The 24,106-nt window shown below is 40.0% G+C and overlaps 1 protein-coding gene across 1 annotated transcript in view; it reads left to right on the top strand.

Annotated features, from left to right (window-relative positions):
* The window catches only part of LOC145655728 (uncharacterized), a 102,995-nt gene that overhangs the window by 32,335 nt on the left and 46,554 nt on the right, over positions 1-24,106 (top strand). The gene's annotated exons all lie outside the window — the stretch shown is intronic.

Below are 24,106 nucleotides of genomic sequence, written 5' to 3'. Positions count from 1 at the left end.
GGAACTGTTAACATCAAGGTCAACTTGACACACAACCCACACTGTTTGGAGTCAGTTTGGGTTGGTTTGTGGAAAAAAACAAGCTGAGAGCTGATTGGCTTATAGCCACAGCAACAAAGGAAAGAAGAGCTGCTTAAGAAAAGATGATTGGTTAAAGACAGCACAGGAGTAGTATAACTAGCCACGGTTTTGTATACTCGGGGCTCCCTACCTGAGGAGAGCCAAACATTTATTTTATTCTTTTTCTTATTAAATTACTCTCTTAATCACGTCTGACTTGCTGTTTGTTCAAAATTCCACAACATATGTCATTACTACGCCGCACAAAAAAGACCGCCATATTTGTAGTTCCACAATGTGAAAAGGCGTCATTTTCTATGCAAACGAATGAATAAACACCATGCCATGCCTTGCTGTATCCCCTCTTTGCACCGCTGGACAGACACACTCATGACACTGTACTCATCAAAAGCAGCACCAGAGACGCACTGAGTCATATCCCGCTACACACCTCTCAGGCCAGCTTGTTTGCACGTTTTGTCATAAAACTTAAAATGTCATTTGTTGCCATTATATATAAAATTACCTATTTAAAAAAACAAATAAATCAAAAAGTACTTGTGGCTAGAGAAACACGTGGCTAATCACCTACAAGAAATAATGTCAGTGATGTTTGGGGCAGGTGTTTCAAACTTGCCCAGACTCTTGAGAAGCACCTAAACGCTCACACAAGGGTGTCCGCTTGCCATAGTGCTGCAAATACTGCAGGAAGGGCTTTGGTGAAACAGGCCACATGGAGGAGCAGAAGACAATCCACACAACTGAAGAAGCCCGTAGCTGCCCAGTATGTCAGAATCCACACGGGAGAAGAACCCTGTAGCTGCCCAGTATGTCAGAAGCAATTTGTGCAGCTGGGTAATGAACCATATTTGTACCCATTCGTATGTTGGGAGCAAATCAGTTGAAGACTTGAACAGTATGTTAACAATCAGTTAAAATTACTGTTGATGAAAAGAAAACAATGGCTAATATGTTTCTTCACAGCTATGTCATTGGTTAATCTATTTTTGTCAGATTTAGTGCTTGTTTGGGCAAGTGTGTTAAAGTCTTCCTTTGTTTTTGGTTTTGTTCCTTTTCATATAGTTGTTTATTCCTTTTTTTCTAGTGATGTCCATTATCCATTTAAAATCTGTCAAATTAAACAAATGTGAAACAAATTCCATAGTATTCAGATTTGATTGCAAAAGAGACCAACCACTCCCCGTATTTTGAATTTTGCATATACAGTATATGTGCAGTTCCAGCCTAGTCAATTGATCCAAAATCTGGCCCAGATGTATCTGTTGACTGCAAATTTGAATGATTTCTGTGCTCTGCAGCAAAGGAGCGTTTGGTTACTATCTGATGGATTAAAATAGGCTTGTTGGTAGCAAAGACATCACTAAAGTGTACAGAGCAAAGGTACTCCAGGACCAGGATGGGTAAGTAGCAGCTTGATCAGTGGAATCTTCTGTGAGACGTAACAGGATTTCGGTCTTAAATGTAATGTTAGATCAAGTGAAAAAAATTAGTGGATTGAAATACAGATAAAAAAATCCACTAAAAGTGCATCTGCATCATTGGTTAAAAAGTTGTTCTGCTAGTTGTCAGATTTTGTTCCAGTAATCTAATGTTTCCTGGGACTAGGTGGTTCAAGATTATATTGGTGTTTGCTTTATTTCTGTGATTTTTTTAACCATAGTCTAATTGTTTATACTGTCTACCAAATGCAATACTGAGTAGTGAAACACTGACACAATCCCTTTTGGCGTCAGACATTTGTAATATTTTCAATAATCTACAGTTGTAAGTCAAGAGGGCAGCACCATTTTAAAGTGTAGTTTCCTTTCTCTGTCTCACTTTCTGGAATTTTTCCGTCTGTGTTTTTATTAAAGTTAAAAATGGAAAGGGTATTAAAACTCCCTTTCACTGACATCTCTTCCACTGAACTTGTAGAGAAAGTGATGATATGAAGATGATTATGTTTATCGCTTTCACTCAGAGATCATTGTCTGAGGGTCATGTTGTACAGTTCACGATGTCCCGGGTTGCAATCAGGAGGTTTAACAGTGATGTGCCACACAGTTGTCTGTGGTGTTCTTATATGATCTAAAAGTCAGACTTACCATTTATCAGTCAAATCAATTAAAGAACATTCATGATCAACAATTTGTGGGTGGCCATGATACTAATGGCCTGGTGGAAATTCCACAAGATATCAAACTCCACACTAACATAAACATAACACTGCTTTCATGTCACTTCCACAAGTAGCCCAAACATAAGATATAGAAAGCAGGTAAGAGCGGAGCAGTCAATGTGCCTAATATGACTGCAAAAGCCTGGCAGGACAGGAGGTATTCCTGCTTCTGCTAATCAGCAAAAGGAAGCTCCTGGCAAAGTGACGTGGACTGCAAAAAAATCACCAGGAAGGTCAAGCTACAAATGCCAGAGAGGAGCAGGGAGCACCAAAAGTTCCATAGCATCCTGCGGAAAGAGTACCACATAAGCATGGAAACAGTACAGCAACCCATGGTATGAGCATGGACAGATGAGGAAGAGCTGCTAGAACAGTACGTCCCCAATAAGCAGGCAGGATGTGGATCCGTCTCACTATTTCATCGGCAGAAATGCAGGAGCAGGTGATAATACTCCTGGGCCCAGCACTCTTCAACCTGGGTACTTTAAGGAGAACACGGCAGCCTCCCAAAAGTGATACAAAGTCCCAAAATGGCTATTACCTGTGCTGAATAACAGTATGAAGGACAAATCTACCCCTGTCCAAAGTTTAATTGATTTAACTGAATGCCAACTATACTACCACCATCAATCTGTGTAAGGTGTACTTGCAAGTGCCTTTAGCACCAAAAGCAAAAGAACTCAGTGTTTTCAACACATTTCATCCAAGCATCATCATGTGAAATGATGTTCTTTTCGGAAATTCTTCATCTAAATATGGTTGTGTTGCTAATGAGATCATATTATTTGTTACTCTTTAAACCTTATTATTCATTTAAGATTCAAAGTCTACTGTGTTAGGAAACCTATGTGAGAATATAAAATCAGCAGTTTCTGCATGCTTGTGTGATGAATACAGAAAGTGATCTCTTATACCTGCGGAATTAAGGCTTCAAATGTCTTGGTGTTCAGACGATATGGAGAGGCTCTGGGAATCTGGAAGGATAAACGTTTGTTTCATTTTCAGGGACTGTTGATCATTTATTTGTCCATTCATTTATTACACTATTAAGGGATTATTAATGTGCACTGGGAGAACAGTATAAAGTTATCAGTCTTCTTTATCAGTCTTCTAACTAAATAGCCTGGTCTTGTAAGGTAACCACATGCACACCTTTCCCTCAGTGATGGCAAGGAGTGGTTTAAACTCACCATGTCATCTGTGATTCTGAGTGTGAGTGCTCCTGCATTTTTGTACACAAAGCCTGCTGAGTTGGCAGTGAAGGCAGAGATGCCCATATACAGCATGTTGCTTTCATCAGGTGGCAGTGAAAATGGTGTCGGGGCAAAAGCGGGTTTCTTGTGCACTCCAATGTTGTAAAACTCCCCCTATATAGAGAGCAATGCAGAGATGAACTTATTCTTTTACAGCTCCTGGGTCTTGATTCTTCGTTCAGATTAAACTGTTTTATCAGTGTAACCTTTGTGTAACCTTTTTTTCCTACAAAAGCCCAACAGTGCTTTCTGGATACACTTAGGCACAGTTTTGCAAGTGCTCCTGTTATTCCCTGTTAATTCAGATCTTTGGCTCAGAAAGGCTTTCTTATGATCATTATGGTCATTATTCTTATGCTTTGACAACTTGTGCCTTTTTTAACTTGTGCCTGAAAACCCCTTTACCTATGCCAATGATAAAACACTGATGAACTCCTGCAAACAAGTTGTAGTTTATTAATTAGTGCATTAATCTTAGTTTGGGATCTTTAATGACCATCTTAATCTGTGTATATTATTTGATTGTTGGTTCTTTCCTAGCTGAATGTAACTTCCTCTCACAGTAGTGTACAACTTCCAAGCTTATCAAAGGATAGTGTTGTAGTCAGGACCATTAAAAAATCATTCAAGCAAAGACCAAGATTTTGTAGTGTTTGAATCTGAGACAAGAATGAGACTTATTTAACAATGATTTTACTTTAATTATACCACTCACTGATAATGTATTGTAAATTGTCATTGTCATAAATAATTGTCATTATAAAGGCAGCTGAATATAAACAAATATAAAGCAAAAAGGTTCATATGGTCATTTTTATTATTAAATTAAAACATAGTAATACTTAAATAATTGCTATCAGCCCTTGGGTCAATCATGGAAAGGATTAACTAGATGTGTTCTGTAATGTGTTAAATCCTCTTGATAAATGCATAGCTTTAGCTATATCATAAAACATATGATGAGTCCTTTTCTCATTATTACTTGTGTACAACAAAAGTTTGTGTGACAAGCAGCAACATGTATATTTGCCAATTTATGAAAACGGGAGTATGCGCAGTGGGAGAGTAAATATCTTTTAAAATGACTCTCAATTAATGGCAATGCATTTACAATAAGTCTCTTGCCACAATAACAACACTGTCTGGATTTGCCATCAGCTGGTTGATTGCAGCATCATGCAGCCTGCAGCCTAGCATTTGTTTGCAGGGGAACATACACTGCCATAATTATTAGCATAATGAATTTTTTAAGGAGAAAGAATAGTCTGTACATTAATGTTAAAAATTCCAGATCCAGATAGCAGTGTTTATGTATGTCAGTGGCTGTGCACCAGTACTTGTGAATGTACAAACACAAACCTCACCCTTTGGGTCTTCCCCAAGTCCCCTGTCCTGTTCACACTACTAGCTAAGAGCAACCAGCTAACTTGATAGCAGTGTGACTCAATAATAATAATAATAATAATAATAATAATAGTAATAATAATAATAATAATAATAATAATAATAATAATGATAATATGGCGCTTCCATGCACATCAGCAAGCAAATAGGAACACTAGCACTTGCATGAAATTAAGCATATTAGCATTTCAGAAGGCAGATTATTTAGCCTGCTAAAATAGCAGGTGTGGCAGCAAATGTCTGTTCAAAACACTATGTCACAGGTATGAGTATCATGTATTTGATATAGTATGATTGTTCATGTTTGTAAATTTAAAGCTTACAAATGCTGTATTTACAGTGTATTGCAGGTTATTAAAATGTGGCAGTAATTATTAGGATATAGAGAATTGTAGTTTTTAAACAAATCATTATGTCAGAAGTATGTTTAGGGGAGAATACACCCTGACCCACCCAGAGTTAACACACACTTACCTTACATTATTGATCATAAACTTGAATAGCTACAATACTGTCTGCTAATCATGCAGTTTGAAGTTTGCAAAGTGTGTACCCAGGCAAAATCTGTGTTAAAACTTTCCTTTAACACAGAGTCATACATGAGTCAGACATGATTCTGAATAAATTAATGAATGAAAAAATGAAAAGCCTTATTTCATTTCAAACTGCACTTCAGGAACACTGAGCTCAAGTTCTGAGGAAACTTCCCTGCATATTTTCAGGGGTTTTCTGCCTCACCATGCCTGAATCACCTCATAAGGAGCTTGATAATGAGGAGACAGGGTGACTGAGGCAGTGAACACTCCTCACTGAGCATACTGGCTTCCAAGAGCTGGAGCTGGGAAGACCTATAGGTCTGTGACACACACTCCCACCCAGTCCTGATACTAAGAAGGTGGAACCTACAGGCTAATATGCAGCTGCCTGTGCATCAATAGGCATCTGGGGTGTCCATCACTCAGGGAGGCGTGGCTGAAGGCGTGGCCTTGCAGACTCTGAGAGCTGGCTGAGGTAATCTCTAAAGGAGAGAGTAGTCACCAATAATCATGGAAATGTAGCCATAACTGTACAGTATATTTCACAGCCATGTATATTACATATCACAGACCAGGCTTACCAGAATAAATATTCCACACATACAGCTCATATATATCTGTGTGTGTGTGTGTAAAAACATGCTCCTGTTTTAGTCTCAACACAGACAGATATACATGTAGGAGTAGCAAACTGAAGTAAGAGCTCACCTTCACCAGTACATAGTCTCCAGCTTTAACAGTGACAGGGTTGGTATCCGTGGGATAAGAAAGCAAATCCTTTCTTGGAAAAATAACCTTCACATTCCCATCATTCCGACCACAAAGATCTTGAGATGACTTCTTACTTTCCTGCAGAAAACAGACTCAGTCAAGCAAAAACAGCAGATAACATTTGTACAATATAAAAGGCTTGACTAAGCACTGTAGCAGACAGAAATTCTCTCCTGCTCTTACATTGCCTCCAGATACCATGCCACAACGTCTCACTAGTGTTATCCAAACCAAGGGTGGTTATTCCCACTGTTATGTAGATGGTCATAAAATTCTGTTATCAGTGTGTATATCGGTAGATCCAATCTCAGCATGACTGGTAGCGCATATTAACACACAAGTGGCAAACACCTTGGGGTAGTTTTCTGTGCATTCGCCAGGCATGTCCTCAAAAGAAGGACACTAACAAGAATCAAAATTAACTAAGACCCCAATCTTCAAACAGTTATTGATGGCAGGTAATACACTAAAGACCACAAGCACAGGGAAACCAGTCATTGGGATTTCCCGGTACCAAAGATGTGAACTGCTCTCAACACTTCAAAAATAACAAAAAGCTCAAAGCATCCAAAACAGACACAATGCTATGCCTAACCAGGGAAGGGTTTCAAATGAAAGGGCCACAGAAACCCATGCGGCAATCGCAAACTAACACCACAAACGGGAAAGTGACCATACAACTCAAATAGACTAAAATAGACCAAACAATGCCCTAAATACATAAACACATAAACTCTATTTGCCCTCCAGAAAAGAACAAAGCCAAAACCAAAATGAAATGCCAAAAGGTGCTAGGGCTGAGCTGATAGACAATGCCATTGTTCATCATCGTTGTCAGACAGACCTCATGATGTTGATCCAGCAGGTCTAAATAAGATAAGGGAGGAGAATTTACTGCAACTATTTATTTTCTTGCAGAAATCTAGTTAAATCGATATGCAAAACATGATGACCAAGACACACAGATGCAGCAATCCCAAATTATTAACAGCAGAAGTGCTCCAAACACAGTTGTAACACAGCATGGCTTCAACCCACTGCAGTACTCACTCCCTCCACTAGGACAAGCTGTTTGCTGTCGATGAAACTGGTGTTGACCTTAGCCGCATCTTCTCGGAATGTAAAGATAAGCTCCTCCAGGCGACAGCTTCTTCACCTCAGCTGGGATATCGTCCCTGAGACGGTGATATGCCTGAGTTTTCTGTGGGTGTGGTACACACATGTTCATGTCAGAAGGTAAAGCCCAACTGGCAGCCACAAGACCCTTTCAATTCTCCAAATGATAATAGACAATGGTGAATTTCTTGATAGAACCATCACATGAACCAGGGAGAATGTCTGTTTTTTGATAGTGTTAAACACAATGACAAAATAGGATCTCACCTTCCTCATGCTGTAGGCAAACAGGAAGGCTACATTATAGCCCACTTCCCTGATCAAAGAGACCGACTGCTGGTGGTCCTCCTCGGTTTCCCCACAGAAGCCTGTGATGAAGTCACTGCTCAGACTGACCCCTGTAAAAAGAAATTATACATAGATATATATTCACACAAGACCTATTATAGCTACAATAATTTTATAATTACATATTGAATGTTTGGTAATGATAGGACACCTGGTATTATCTTTCAAATGTTTTCCACAAGCTCAAGGTAGGCTTCCCTAGTATACCTATGAAAACATCCCAGAGCATGATGACTTAAAGTGAGAACTAAGTTTTAACACATGAGACATCAAGAGATTTGAGATAAGCAGGCTAATCTCTACTGTGCTTGTGGTGAGTGCTGTCGTTCTAGGAGCGTTTCTCACCCACGCCTCATGGTCTGTAAGACTCTGCTGCTGCCGCTCTGAGCTGGCAAGTGGATCTGCTTACAGATGTTCCTCCGCTCTTGGATTAGCTATAACACCTTCAGGAAACATACTCACCCACCCCAGCACAGGTCAAACGAAAACAGCACAAATTGACTATGGCAGTCAAACCTTATTTCACATATCTGATAAGCATAAGGCTTTTTCAATCTGATAATCTATTAATGATCTTTTCTACTGCTCACATCCAAATTTGCGAATCCTAAATTATTATCCAATCTGCTGCTTAAAATGGCCTATGAGCAATATCTGCACATGAATAATTCAGACTATAAGAAACTGTTCAACTAAATACTTAAACTCTTTGAACATCCACTACACCACACAAGCCATAAACAGTCAGGGCCGGATTACCAATAGATTACCAGAGCAGGCAGTGACCTGTAGGTCCCACACCTTTTAGGGGCCATGCAACAAGGAATTAAAAAAAAAAAAACATATTAGGAGATAATTTGCAAGGGAGGCCCCAAGATTATGACTGCCTAGGGGCCTCCACAGGGTTTAATCTGCCACTGTAGGCAGTGTACATGTACATGCCCCTAAATGTAATTGGTAACATATTCCATTACATTACTCAAACGAGGAACATACTTTAAAAACTTTGGAATACTTCAACATTGTCCAAGACTATTTCAAATATAACTCACTTTAATTACATTTAAATTACATTTAACAGCATGTATTCTGTGTTCTGTATTTTGTCACCTGCAATGAAATACATTTTAAAAGTACCTTCCCCACACTAGTCATGGGTATCCCAACCAAAAACCACATGCTCACATCCATGACTCTGGGGTTTCTACCTCATCAGGAAAGTCTTTAGGATGTGGCCAGGTGAAGCGAATCCTTGTCAGGGTTTACGAGGGAGACGTGGTGTAGCAGGTCAGCGAATCGTAGGCCTCCTTGCTCATCACGGGAACACGGTGCTGAAACCACGGCTGAGGTGCGAACCAAGCTCCGAGTTGCTGGCCCCGTCCCCAGACACGTCTCTGTAGCTGTTCACGTTTTGACCCAGCAGGGTCACTTCCTTCACCCCCTATGGCCATGATCATTTCATATACTTAGTGTTCACATCTGGCCAAGTTTCACACACAGAAACTAGTAAAGCCAGACTGCACACATAGTCGCTGAAGGGAAGAGACCTGGTCAGACAGCATGCGCACTTCTTCAAGTATGGAGGACACAGGTCTGCTCCTTTCCCTCCCCCAGGTAAACGGCACAATGCAGTAGCTGAACATGTTGTCACAGCCCCGCATGATAGACCTACAGCAGTCAAAGAGGGACAAAATATACTGGATAATCCCACTGTAAGACAAGGTGCCACCAACAAGGCTTGCAGTACACAAGGTCTGTACTGTCAACAGCGTGAAAGGACTTTAAAAGTATCGACACCCCTGATATCAAACCATTATTTGAAGTGCTACATCTAAAAGCATGAAGGAGCTGAAGATGAGCCACCACGGTGTTTGAAGTTTTATATCCCTTCATAAGTGTAGGAGGGTCAGTCATGTATAAATATTTAACCAAAAAATGCAGATTGACAAGTGTTCAGTAAAATGATAATAATAAACAACTGAACTATGAGCATTTGCTGTTTTTGGCTTTATTGTGGATGCAAGTCCCATGTTTCATGCAATATGGTAGCAAATGCCTTTAAATTATAGCTGACTTTTCTGTATTTTAATCTAACAGTTGCTGTTCAGATTAAATTCAGTGTATTAGAGTTGAATATGAAAACACCAAAAACTGTCTATACATGTTAACTTAAAAATTGAACTGTACCATCTTTACAAAATCACACAGTGCAAAGTTAATTTAAGAGTTAGTGTTTAGCAGGAACTCCTCCCTTATAAATCAGCCAGATATTATTATGGCACTCACACAAAGGCACTGTGTCCTGAATGGTGAATGGGCATGACATCAGCATATGCCTCTTCCAGGGAGAGCAGGACATTGCTGGTCCTCTGACCCCCATGGGCCAGTGCAAGGAGTCGGAGAAGATCTCTGTAGGCATCTGGCCCTGCTACAACATCCACCACCCTCTCCTTCTCCAGCAACTCAGTCTTCAGTCTCTCTGCCATGCAACCTACAAGAGAGCAAGCACACATATGCGTATACGGGCGCGTGAACCCACACACAAACATACATGCGCACACACGAACATTTCAGACTGAGAGATACATTTGAACGTGAATGAAGAACTATGGTGAAGTGAGAAGTTACCCAGGACTCCTATCTTTAATGGAGTGCTGCTCTTTAGATGCTTCTTTTTCAGAACTGCTGGATGTTTGAGTCTGTTCCAGATGGTCTGCTCTGCCTTTTCCCTGTCACAATGATTTTTATTTTTTCCAACAGAAAATAGCATTACATCCAAGCAAAAAATGTCACTGAAGTCAAGGACTGCTGTCAAGTTGCATAAGATTGGCAACGTATAGATTCACTGTGTAAAATACAAACAGAAATAGGCTTTTCCTACCTTATGGAGCATGTGACAAGAAGCACCACATCTGCCTGTATATAAAAAAAAAAAAAATTAGGAAAGATGAGAATGAAAGCTTTCAAATAAAGGAAGCGCTGTTTTTATCAAGGGTCAAAGGTCAAGGCATTGACACTTACCTCTGATAGTTCGTGGGTCCGAACATATCCACCCTTCTGAAGAATGGACCACGCAATTTCAGTGTCGTTGACGTTCATCTGACAGCCGTATGTTTCGAAATACACTGCAAGATGTAAACACCAAAATAAAATTGGCAACGACTACCGGCATACTGACACATGGGAATTAAAATCCTAAAGCCTGAACTATCATGGCAACAAATGCAGTTACATACCTTTCCGTAGCTGCGCCAGACCACTTTCTTCAGGAAGATACGATTCCTCATGTTCCTGTTGCGTCTCAGTTGAACTTTTGCCTGAAGAACTCTTAATGACGACAGCTTGGTCTTAAATGTGCTCACTCTCGTCTCATCAGTCTCATTAGTAGGAGTGCTAGATAGAGAAACTGAGCAATAACCTCTGCATTTGTCGGCGAGTCGAGATAAACACTTTTGAACAGAAAACACTAGAAGTCTAAGCCTGCGGGCAGACATCATGTCTAAACGGGAGATTCGGCTACAAAGCCATGAACAAGACAAGAAACTCAATTTAACTTTAAAAGTAACGTTAGCTAAGGCTAAGTGCTAACTTAGCAATGGTGCTGTGGTTTGCGCAGAACAATTTTATATACAAAAGTATATTATCAGCGAGCTAACAAATCTGTACAAGCAGCCAATAAATATAAAAATATCTGTAGCTTAGTTAGGTAACCTAATAATTCAGCTGTAACATACACTCACGTATGACCCCACACGGTTAACATTGACATGCAGTTTTGTAATTTTCAAAATAACGGTTTCATTAAAACGTAACAGTGATACTCGTGTTTCAGTTCTAAGACAAGTAAACGGTGTAACTTGGGAGGGAGATCAATCGCAAAAATATCGATTTACGTTTTTAAATTCATATTTTTGTAATTAATATTTTTTAATTAATATTTTTTTAATTAATAGTTTTGTGAAATCTTATATTTAACATAAACGGCTACTTTTATTTTGCAAGTGTTTACTTGTTAGTCATAAGTAGTGTTTTGTGAGATGATTGTTCGTTTTCACACATGGCTCTCTGTCCCTCACCTACTCTGATCTAATGACGAATGCGTAATTTATTTTATAAGTGGACTTCACATTTCGTTCTGTTACCTAAGGGTCAATACAACATACTCGTTTAAATGTGCTGATACAAAGATTGTGAAACAATTAATGTTTTTAATTAACTGATTAAAGTTTTACTCTGAATGAACACATTTTACGAATATATAGGAATGTTAACCTTATTACATTGTCTTTGATGAGGAAATGGGTATTTTGGATGTTTTAACCTTTTAAACATGTTTTAACCTTTTAAACTTTTAAATATTACCGTAAGGTTGTAAATACGTTCATTAATATTTTAGGTATTTTGATTATTCATTTTGCAATTTTGATTAAAAATAAATAAATAAATAAAATAAAAAATCAAGTTATTTAAACATGTCCAAGAATTGCTGTCCACTCTCTCATCTTTGGATAACCATCTTGGTAAAAATGCGACCTTTGACATCAGTGACCTCACAACTTTAAAAAAGGTCTATCTTCATTCGCCTAAAGGCATAAACTGCATGCTCCTATAGTATGTCAGTTCATTTGAATTTCTCACTTTGTCTCCATACTCAGATGAGTTAAAGCTAAAAATGTCCACCCCATTGTGATGAAATATTGAGTTAATAAACATTATTTTAGAATATCAAAATATATGTTTGAAATGCTAACTTTAGCTAAAATTGTCCACCTGCTGACATGACAGTTGCACAATACAGTGAACATATACTTGCATATACCTTCTTTGCTGTTTTCTTGTTGTTTTGTTTTAAGTAATATTTCCTAATAACTATTAAACTATTGATGTTCAGCTACGACAGGAGCTGAAGTAGCAAAGAGGAAAAGGTCCAGGTGAGATGCAGACCCTTGGAGGAAAGAGACAATTACCTGTGAAATTAGAGAGAGAGAAAGCGCTGTAGAAAAGGTGAGGAGATTTTAACAAAAAAGGGAATTCATGACTGAAAAAGAAAGGTATGCCAAAAAAACCCCAAAACAAAACAGAGTCGAGAAAGGAATAGTTGCCATGACAACTAAACATTCTTGAAGAGCTATAAACTGTGTTATCAAGGTGTATTTTAAATGTTCATAACTTTGCTTTTAATGGCTTTAAACGTTATATATAGCTTAGAAGTATGTAGAGGTTGGAGGAATATGTGTGGCTATATTTGGGCTATTTCTTCTGTTTGGGTATGAGTGGTTTGTAGCATTTAGCCTTGGACATTGAGAGTGCTGAAAAGTCTAAATGTGTCTGTGAAAGCTTTAGAAGTATAAAGTGATTGATTTTTAAATTAGTAATGAAAATGCTGAGGTAATAAAATGATATTGTAAGCAGAAAAGTATGGATGGTCCCGAATAAACTGGTTTCATGCAGGAAAGACCAGTGTAGGCTTCAGCATAAATCTTCAGGAGGCCTCTTTGAAAAAGCCTCTAGGGGATTCCGTTGAAGGGAGAGCCTTGGTTCAAGGATGGGACATCCCGGCCAAGCACTGGAAGAAACAATATGGAGATCACCAAAAGAAACAATATGGGCATCCGGTGATATAGAATAGGATCGTCTTTTAAAAAAATAGAAGTAGTTCAGGTTGAACATAATAGTACCAAGAACTTGTTGGTGTAACTATTAAATATCAATTAGCATATATTGAATAATGTATGGTTTGAACATAATAGTGGAAACCTGGACAAGTATTATGAAAAAATAAAAATGGTTATGCAAGTGTCCTTGAAGCGTTTGGTTACTATCTGATGGATTAAAATAGGTTTGTTGGTAACAAAGACATCACTAAAGTGTACAGAGCAAAGGTACTCCAGGACCAGGATGGGTAAGTAGCAGCTTGATCAATGGACTCTTCTGTGAGACGTAACAGGGCGTCGGTCTTAAATGTAATGTTAGATCAAGTGAAAAACTTTAGTGGATTGAAATACAGATAAATAAATCCACCAAAAGTACACCTGCATCATTGGTAAAAAGTTGTTCTGCTAGTTGTCTGATTTTGTTCCAGTAATCTAATGTTTCCTGTGGACTAGGTGGTTCAAGATTATATTGGTGTTTGCTTTATTTCTGTGATCTTTTTAACCATAGTCTGCTTGTTTATACTGTCTACCAAATACTGAGTAGTGAAACACTGACACAATCCCTTTTGGCGTCAGACATTTGTAATAATTTCAATAATCTACACTTGTAAATCAAGAGGGCAGCACCATTTTAAAGTCTAGTTTCCTTTCTCTGTATCACTTTCTGGAATTTTTCCGTCTGTGTTTTTATTAAAGTTAAAAATGGAAAGGGTATTAAAACTCCCTTTCACTGACATCTCTTCCACTGAACTTGTAGAGAAAGTGATGATATGAAGATGATTATGTTTATCGCTTTCACTCAGAGATCATTGTCTGAGGGTCATGTTGTACAGTTCACGATGCCCCGGGTTGCAATCAGGAGGTTTAACAGTGATGTGCCACACAGTTGTCTGTGGTGTTCTATATGATCTAAAAGTCAGACTTACCATTTATCAGTCAAATCAATTAAAGAACATTCATGATCAACAATTTGTGGGTGGCCATGATACTAACAGCGTGGTGGAAATTCCACAAGATATCAAACTCCACACTAACATAAACATAACACTGCTTTCATGTCACTTCCACAAGTAGCCCAAACATAAGATATAGAAAGCAGGTAAGAGCGGAGCAGTCAATGTGCCTAATATGACTGCAAAAGCCTGGCAGGACAGGAGGTATTCCTGCTTCTGCTAATCAGCAAAAGGAAGCTCCTGGCAAAGTGACGTGGACTGCAAAAAAATCACCAGGAAGGTCAAGCTACAAATGCCAGAGAGGAGCAGGGAGCACCAAAAGTTCCATAGCATCCTGCGGAAAGAGTACCACATAAGCATGGAAACAGTACAGCAACCCATGGTATGAGCATGGACAGATGAGGAAGAGCTGCTAGAACAGTACGTCCCCAATAAGCAGGCAGGATGTGGATCCGTCTCACTATTTCATCGGCAGAAATGCAGGAGCAGGTGATAATACTCCTGGGCCCAGCACTCTTCAACCTGGGTACTTTAAGGAGAACACGGCAGCCTCCCAAAAGTGATACAAAGTCCCAAAATGGCTATTACCTGTGCTGAATAACAGTATGAAGGACAAATCTACCCCTGTCCAAAGTTTAATTGATTTAACTGAATGCCAACTATACTACCACCATCAATCTGTGTAAGGTGTACTTGCAAGTGCCTTTAGCACCAAAAGCAAAAGAACTCAGTGTTTTCAACACATTTCATCCAAGCATCATCATGTGAAATGTTGTTCTTTTCGGAAATTCTTCATCTAAATATGGTTGTGTTGCTAATGAGATCATATTATTTGTTACTCTTTAAACCTTATTATTCCTTTAAGATTCAAAGTCTACTGTGTTAGGAAACCTATGTGAGAATATAAAATCAGCAGTTTCTGCATGCTTGTGTGATGAATACAGAAAGTGATCTCTTATACCTGCGGAATTAAGGCTTCAAATGTCTTGGTGTTCAGACGATATGGAGAGGCTCTGGGAATCTGGAAGGATAAACGTTTGTTTCATTTTCAGGGACTGTTGATCATTTATTTGTCCATTCATTTATTACACTATTAAGGGATTATTAATGTGCACTGGGAGAACAGTATAAAGTTATCAGTCTTCTTTATCAGTCTTCTAACTAAATAGCCTGGTCTTGTAAGGTAACCACATCCACACCTTTCCCTCAGTGATGGCAAGGAGTGGTTTAAACTCACCATGTCATCTGTGATTCTGAGTGTGAGTGCTCCTGCATTTTTCTACACAAAGCCTGCTGAGTTGGCAGTGAAGGCAGAGATGCCCATATACAGCATGTTGCTTTCATCAGGTGGCAGTGAAAATGGTGTCGGGGCAAAAGCGGGTTTCTTGTGCACTCCAATGTTGTAAAACTCCCCCTATATAGAGAGCAATGCAGAGATTAACTTATTCTTTTACAGCTCCTGGGTCTTGATTCTTCGTTCAGATTAAACTGTTTTATCAGTGTAACCTTTGTGTAACCTTTTTTTCCTACAAAAGCCCAACAGTGCTTTCTGGATACACTTAGGCACAGTTTTGCAAGTGCTCCTGTTATTCCCTGTTAATTCAGATCTTTGGCTCAGAAAGGCTTTCTTATGATCATTATGGTCATTATTCTTATGCTTTGACAACTTGTGCCTTTTTTAACTTGTGCCTGAAAACCCCTTTACCTATGCCAATGATAAAACACTGATGAATTCCTGCAAACAAGTTGTAGTTTATTAATTAGTGCATTAATCTTAGTTTGGGATCTTTAATGACCATCTTAATCTGTGTATATTATTTGATTGTTGGTTCTTTCCTAGCTGAATGTAACTTCCTCTCACAGTAGTGTACAACTTCCAAGCTTATCAAAGGATAGTGTTGTAGTCAGGACCATTAAAAAATCATTCAAGCAAAGACCAAGATTTTGTAGTGTTTGAATCTGAGACAAGAATGAGACTTATTTAACAATGATTTTACTTTAATTATACCACTCACTGATAATGTATTGTAAATTGTCATTGTCATAAATAATTGTCATTATAAAGGCAGCTGAATATAAACAAATATAAAGCAAAAAGGTTCATATGGTCATTTTTATTATTAAATTAAAACATAGTAATACTTAAATAATTGCTATCTGCCCTTGGGTCAATCATGGAAAGGATTAATTAGATGTGTTCTGTAATGTGTTAAATCCTCTCGATAAATGCATAGCTTTAGCTATATCATAAAACATATGATGAGTCCTTTTCTCATTATTACTTGTGTACAACAAAAGTTTGTGTGACAAGCAGCAACATGTATATTTGCCAATTTATGAAAACGGGAGTATGCGCAGTGGGAGAGTAAATATCTTTTAAAATGACTCTCAATTAATGGCAATGCATTTACAATAAGTCTCTTGCCACAATAACAACACTGTCTGGATTTGCCATCAGCTGGTTGATTGCAGCATCATGCAGCCTGCAGCCTAGCATTTGTTTGCAGGGGAACATACACTGCCATAATTATTACCATAATGAATTTTTTAAGGAGAAAGAATAGTCTGTACATTAATGTTAAAAATTCCAGATCCAGATAGCAGTGTTTATGTATGTCAGTGGCTGTGCACCAATACTTGTGAATGTACACACACAAACCTCACCCTTTGGGTCTTCCCCAAGTCCCCTGTCCTGTTCACACTACTAGCTAAGAGCAACCAGCTAACTTGATAGCAGTGTTACTCAATAATAATAATAATAATAATAATAATAATAATAATAGTAATAATAATAATAATAATAATGATAATAATATGGCGCTTCCATGCACATCAGCAAGCAAATAGGAACACTAGCACTTGCATGAAATTAAGCATATTAGCATTTCAGAAGGCAGATTATTTAGCCAGCTAAAATAGCAGGTGTGGCAGCAAATGTCTGTTCAAAACACTATGTCACAGGTATGAGTATCATGTATTTGATATAGTATGATTGTTCAAGTTTGTAAATTTAAAGCTTACAAATGCTGTATTTACAGTGTATTGCAGGTTATTAAAATGTGGCAGTAATTATTAGGATATAGAGAATTGTAGTGTTTAAACAAATCATTATGTCAGAAGTATGTTTAGGGGAGAATACACCCTGACCCACCCAGAGTTAACACACACTTACCTTACATTATTGATCATAAACTTGAATAGCTACAATACTGTCTGCTAATCATGCAGTTTGAAGTTTGCAAAGTGTGTACCCAGACAAAATCTGTGTTAAAACTTTCCTTTAACACCGAGTCATACATGAGTCAGACATGATTCTGAATAAATTAATGAATGAAAAAATGAAAAGCCTTATTTCATTTCAAACTGCACTTCAGGAACACTGAGCTCAAGTTCTGAGGAAACTTCCCTGCATATTTTCAGGGGTTTTCTGCCTCACCATGCCTGAATCACCTCATAAGGAGCTTGATAATGAGGAGACAGGGTGACTGAGGCAGTGAACACTCCTCACTGAGCATACTGGCTTCCAAGAGCTGGAGCTGGGAAGACCTATAGGTCTGTGACACACACTCCCACCCAGTCCTGATACTAAGAAGGTGGAACCTACAGGCTAATATGCAGCTGCCTGTGCATCAATAGGCGTCTGGGGTGTCCATCACTCAGGGAGGCGTGGCTGAAGGCGTGGCCTTGCAGACTCTGAGAGCTGGCTGAGGTAATCTCTAAAGGAGAGAGTAGTCACCAATAATCATGGAAATGTAGCCATAACTTTACAGTATATTTCACAGCCATGTATATTACATATCACAGACCAGGCTTACCAGAATAAATATTCCACACATACAGCTCATATATATCTGTGTGTGTGTGTGTGTGTGTGTGTGTGTGTGTGTGTGTGTGTGTGTGTGTGTGTGTGTGTGTGTAAAAACATGCTCCTGTTTTAGTCTCAACACAGACAGATATACATGTAGGAGTAGCAAACTGAAGTAAGAGCTCACCTTCACCAGTACATAGTCTCCAGCTTTAACAGTGACAGGTACGAATTGATGTGCGTAGACAACTACACAGGGTGGCCGGAAGCGTGGCCAACAAAACGGGAAGACAGTGCTTCAGTGGTAAAGTTCCTGGTGAACCAGTACATTCCTCACCATGGGTTTCAGAGAAAGGTGAGATCAGATAATGGCACTCATTTTACAGCGCGCAATTTGCAGGAGTTAGAGAAAATGCTGGGTCTGAAACATTCATTTGGGGCAGTGTATCATCCTCAGTCTCAAGGTAAGGTGGAAAGGATGAATCTAAATGCGAAAAACAAAGTGGCCAAAATCTGTGCACAGACAAAATTAAATTGGGTTGATGCCTTACCTTTGGCATTAATGCAAATTAGATGTTCAGTGAATGCAACAACTGGTTTTACCCCTTTTGAATTGCAGACAGGTTGAGGATTTCCAGGACCCCAGGGACCCTTAACAATAAATGAGAAAAGAAAAACATCTCACACACACATCATACTTTAATGAATTGCAAAGTATCGTTTCAGCTTTCTCCACGCAGGAGGGGGACCGGACGGGGAGCAGACAAACACAGACGATACCCGTTACGGACTGGGGGCTGCTGAGAGTCATCAAGAGAAAATGGAGTGAGCCGAGGTGGACAGGTCCATTCCAGGTGACAGAAAGAACCAGCCACGCCGTACGCCTGAAGGGTAAAGGGGAAACGTGGTTTCATCTGAGCCAGTGCGCCGCCGCAGAGTCACCGCAGAGGAGTCTGCAAGAGACAGCGAGGGACCTTGCTGAAACATCACCTAACTCACCTGACCCGGAAGGGGCAGAATAATCCCCGGGAGCAAAAGGGTCAAGGTAGTCCACCCTTAGACCCCGAAGTAAGAAGAACAGAACACCAGTGATGACTTCTGGACAATTGTGTTGTTTGATTATTTGTTGGTGTATTGTGTTGTGTGTTTCCATTTACAGTTTGGTCACACTTGGGTTAAATAATAGCATGGCAGTAGGAAAGGATTAAAACATTAACAACAAGACGGTGAAGAAGAATGGGGGTAGAGATTGGTGGATGTGTAGCATGTGCAGCCGCAAGACCCAGACTTATAACCACCCCGGCACCCCTATTCCCACAAAAAGACCCCAAGGGTTATGCGTGCATGATTGGCCTGACTAAGGAAAGAAACCCTAAGAATTGTGACACTTTGAGCGTTATTTTCCCCCCCATCAGTAACAGAACCAGGACAGGACTATTTTCACCCGAAAAGGGGGAGGGGAACTACACGTGCTTCGTTAGAAGTTCAAGCACACCTCAAGTACGCTTGGCGCACATCCCGGCGGAATGGTGTAACCGCACGGTCACTGGGAACGAGTCTGTGGGTTCATGGGCACGAGCAGGATTGTATGATTATTGTGGAAGGATGACTTTGGTTGTTAACATGCCAGAGAATTCGGAGGCGACATGCGCCATGGTCAGGTTAGCAGCTCCTTTATTACTGATAGGCAAAAAACTACACAGGGACCCGGTAACTGATGCAGCAAGACAGTAGCGAGAGGCATACCATTTTGATTTAACAAGGAATACCCCCACATACATAGATGCAATAGGAATACCTCGCGGAGTTCCGGACAGATATAAGTTAGCAGACCAGATAGCAGGGGGATTTGAGAATATTCCGATACTTTCTGCATTATTCCCCATTACTCCAAATAAAAATGTGGATCGGATTAACTATGTACATTATAATGTCCTCAGGCTAGCCAACCTGACTAGGGATGCAGTGGAAGGACTTAGAGATCAGCTGGGACCAACCTCACTGATGGCGGTGCAAAATCGTATGGCATTAGACATGTTGTTGGCGGAAAAGGGGGGTGTCTGCGCTATGCTTGAGGATGTGTGTTGTACATTCATTCCTAATAATACCGCTCCGGATGGGTCAGTTAGTAGAGCATTGGATGGTTTGAAGACCCTATCAGAAGAAATGCATGAGAATTCAGGCATAAACAACCAGTTGGAATCCTGAATGGTGAGCCGGTTCGGTCAGTGGAAAGACTTAATTGTGTCATTGATGGTTTCATTAGCCACATTCACGGGAATTGCTGTGACATGCGGGTGCTGCTGTATTCCATGTATTAGGGCGTTAATGGTTAGACTAATCTCAGCTATGATAGAAAGGAAAGATGTGCATGAGGGTACGACGATGATGCCACTGATACAGGGGGAAAGGGACGTAGAGACAGGAGATGCCAGAATAAAGGAGTGTGATTGGTGATCTCTTTGTAGAGATCAGAAGGGGGAATTGTGGAGTTTCAAAAATTAAATGAATGCTAAGCTTACACTAGTAGAGAATAATGTGCAGAATGGAATAGGACTAATGCTTGAATAAATAAAATAATTACTGTATGTCCAGACATAACAGGAAATGCCCTAGACGTGCATATGTGTGATTATGCAAGAAGACGTGTGTACGAGACGGTCAAACAGAGGTGACGGCTGAGATGGAAAAACACAAAAGCAGAAGTGGCACAAGGCGAGAGAAATATAAGTCTGTCTGTTGCAAAGTTATGCTTTAGAACTCACTCGCACTGTGTTGTGAAGTGACATCTCCAGAGCTCTGCATTAATAAAAGGCCACAGGGTAACGCACTGTTTCCTGTCTCTTCTTTCCTGCATCAACGGACACGACACTAACTAATGATATAACAGAATCTGGCCCTTAGCTATTTTATTAGCTTTTTATCAGGGCACGCTTAGTAAAACGTCACATCTCTACATCAACTTTTTTAAAAAAATTAACAGGCAATCAAATTATTTTGGCTATACTAAAACCTGTCCTGGAGCAATGCCTAGCTAGCTGGATAGCTAACACTAACATGCAAGACTGGGTTTGTTTTGCAGAAGTAGCAGACGCTAAATAGCTGCCTTGTAAAAGAGGTTTGCATTGGGGACTGTTTGTATTTGATGTATGCACTTTAGGTATTATTGCATAACGCTATTTGTGATGTATTTTTGTTTTTCAATCAGTCACATTCCGAGCCAAACTTCTCTTAGGTATCTTGTATCAGTGGAGAACTACTTTTGAAGGCATTGTTACTAGCTAACTGTTAGCTAGCAAGGTAACAAGGTAACTCTTTTTAAACAACAAAAAGAAAAAACACTTTACTGTGATTAACAACTATGAATTTACTAAGTTGTGATTGTTTCATAGAAGGTCTGATTAGCTAGCCTAGCTAAAGCTATGTTTGATACGTTTTGATACGTCTAACGACACTGGCATTTTTGGACAAGAGTAGCTTTATAGTTGCTTAGCTAATGTCACAGAATTAAAAGTAGAATCAGAAGGAAATGTTGAATATTGTGTCATTGCACCAGCCATGAGGCATTAAAGTGTCTGGACAAGAACATAGCTAGCTAGCTAACTGGCTTAGATCACTACTGCAGCTCTCACACCTCGGTTTATTACATCATAATAGGTAATGTGGAATTTTTAAAGACCATTGTTGCGTCCGATAACCCGTTCAGAAAAGGTGTTCTTCAGCTGAATGAACAGATACTGAAACGAACACTAAAGAGATCATTCAACATTCAAGATATTTCAGTAGACACACTAGTGGAAGAGCTGCTGAGGTTCCTGAGCCATGAATGTCCGGCCTCCAGCATCTACTCTGGACAGGTATGTCACCGCCTTGCACCAGGACGCAGAGATCCATGAGCATGACTGAGATGTAATTATAACTATATACACCTCATTAGTCTGATGCTAATGAGCACACATGCACACCTGCCGTCCAGTTCTTTAACATCCATATCCGTCACCTTGATTTATCTTAGTAAGTTGCTGCTGAAGCTCTGTCTCTCTTTCTCTCTTTCCCCATGCCTCCTTCCCTTCCTGTAGGAGTGTGGATACACCACTGGCGTTGTTGCCTGATGCACCTCCTTTGGAAGAGGACACGGTCCACTGTCAGAACTGGCAGGAGACAGTGGAGCCGCACACACTCGCCTCTCTCGGCTCCCGGGAGATCGAACGGCAGGCTGTCATATATGGTAAAACAGCAAATGTGGTGCACAGCAACTGACTATAAAAGACAACTCCCAGTACACAGTTAACATGTAAAATGAAAAAAATTATTTACTGATCTAACTTAAACTAAATAGCTACTAAATCTTTTGAACATACAGTATTCTATTTATTATGCACATATGATAATTCTATCCTGACTCATGAAAATGTGGAATTCTGAATTGTGTAACGTTTGTAAGAAATTGTAGTGACTTTGCTATATCCTCTTCCTCAGAGCTGTTCACAACGGAAGCATCTCACTTGCGGACTCTCAGGGTTCTCGATCAGGTGTTCTTCCAGAAGATGAGGAACCTTTTGACCGTCGAAGAACTTTCCTGTATCTTCCCCAACCTGCCCCAGGTCTACAGTCTTCATGGTCAGTCTCTCTGTGTGCGAGCGTGTGTGTGTGCGTGCAAATCTGCTCCATTTGTCTTAGTGTGTTTTCAAACCTAAATTTCTGAAGCCTACTTGGTGTCTAAATCATAATCAAGATTAAAGAAGTGTAAAACCCACCCAAACTGAGAATTTAATGACAGAACAATATCAGCTATCGGCACCATGCCATTACTGTGAGCAGGTATGGACTGGAGGCTGTACATGTTGTTTCTGCGGTGGCCTTCATGACACAAGTAGAGTTCTGTTGCCCACTGACACAACTTTCTAACAAACCACATATACACTGGCTCGCTTAAACAGATTCTGTTTTGTGGTGTTGCATTTGTGTTTCAGCGAATCTGTGTGAGTCCATGAAGAGGCTGAGGGACTCTTCTATAGTTCAAGGCATCGGAGACATCATGGTGTCTAGAGTGAGAGCTGGCTAGTGTTACTCCCTTTCTAGTTCACATCATCTTTTGGTGCTGTCTAAAATGAAGGGGTTGTTCTGTGTAGTGTGGGATATACTTGTTGCTTTACTTGATATGTCAGTAGCTCATGTGTTTGTGCGTGTGCATGATAGTTTGAAGACGCTGCAGGAGAGGAGTTCCAGGAGCAGGTGTCTCACCTGTGCAGTCAGCAGAGTCAGGCACTGGAGCTCATTAAAAATAAATGCAAAGACCTGCGTTTCGCGCACCTTATACAGGTAACACTTTTTAGAGGTATAAAGCCTTTGGACAAACCTACAAACACTAGAGCTTCTGCCATATTTGTTAGTGGGCTGGGTTGTGAATTGGTTGACCCATACTTTGAATTGGAGACTATCCAGTCTTTTATATTTGACTTTTATTGCAGCACATAACTTCTAGTGATGCTGTTTTAGGTATAAATTGGTGTTGCAGTCAACAGAATCCACATTTGGACTTAGATGTCCTTGGCTCATTCGTGTGTGTGTGTGTGTGTGTGTGTTAGGAATGTGAAGCCAGCCCTCACTGCCGCCGACTGCAATTAAAGGACCTTCTAGTGTCTGAGATGCAGAGACTCACCAAATACCCCTTGCTGCTGGATAACATCATCAGACACACAGAAGGCATGTATAGAAACACTCACACACAATGTATTGAACCATGAAAACACTTCAGTATACACACACATACCAGTTTACCAAGGAGGCAAGCACACACACCCTTTCTCCTGGATTAACACTAGTATGTGCCCCCACAACAGCTGGTTCTCCAGACCTGCAGACATTGGTGAGGGCACAGGCGTGCTGCCGTGGGATACTACGAGCTGTCAATGAGGTCGTCAGGGAGACGGAGCACCGGCGACTGCTCAGCCGTTATCAGCGCAGGCTAGACTTGTCCCCTCTGGAGAGGCAGGCCAGTCCTGTCGCTGCTCAGTTCAAGGTACG

The sequence above is a fragment of the Electrophorus electricus genome, unplaced genomic scaffold (assembly GCF_041902795.1).
Source record: "Electrophorus electricus isolate QZ-2024a unplaced genomic scaffold, ASM4190279v1 Scaffold33, whole genome shotgun sequence".
In the NCBI taxonomy this organism is placed as follows: Eukaryota; Metazoa; Chordata; class Actinopteri; order Gymnotiformes; family Gymnotidae; genus Electrophorus; species Electrophorus electricus.
The sequence above is the reverse complement of the archived record's forward strand: the minus strand, read 5'-3'. Positions and strand labels throughout refer to the sequence as shown.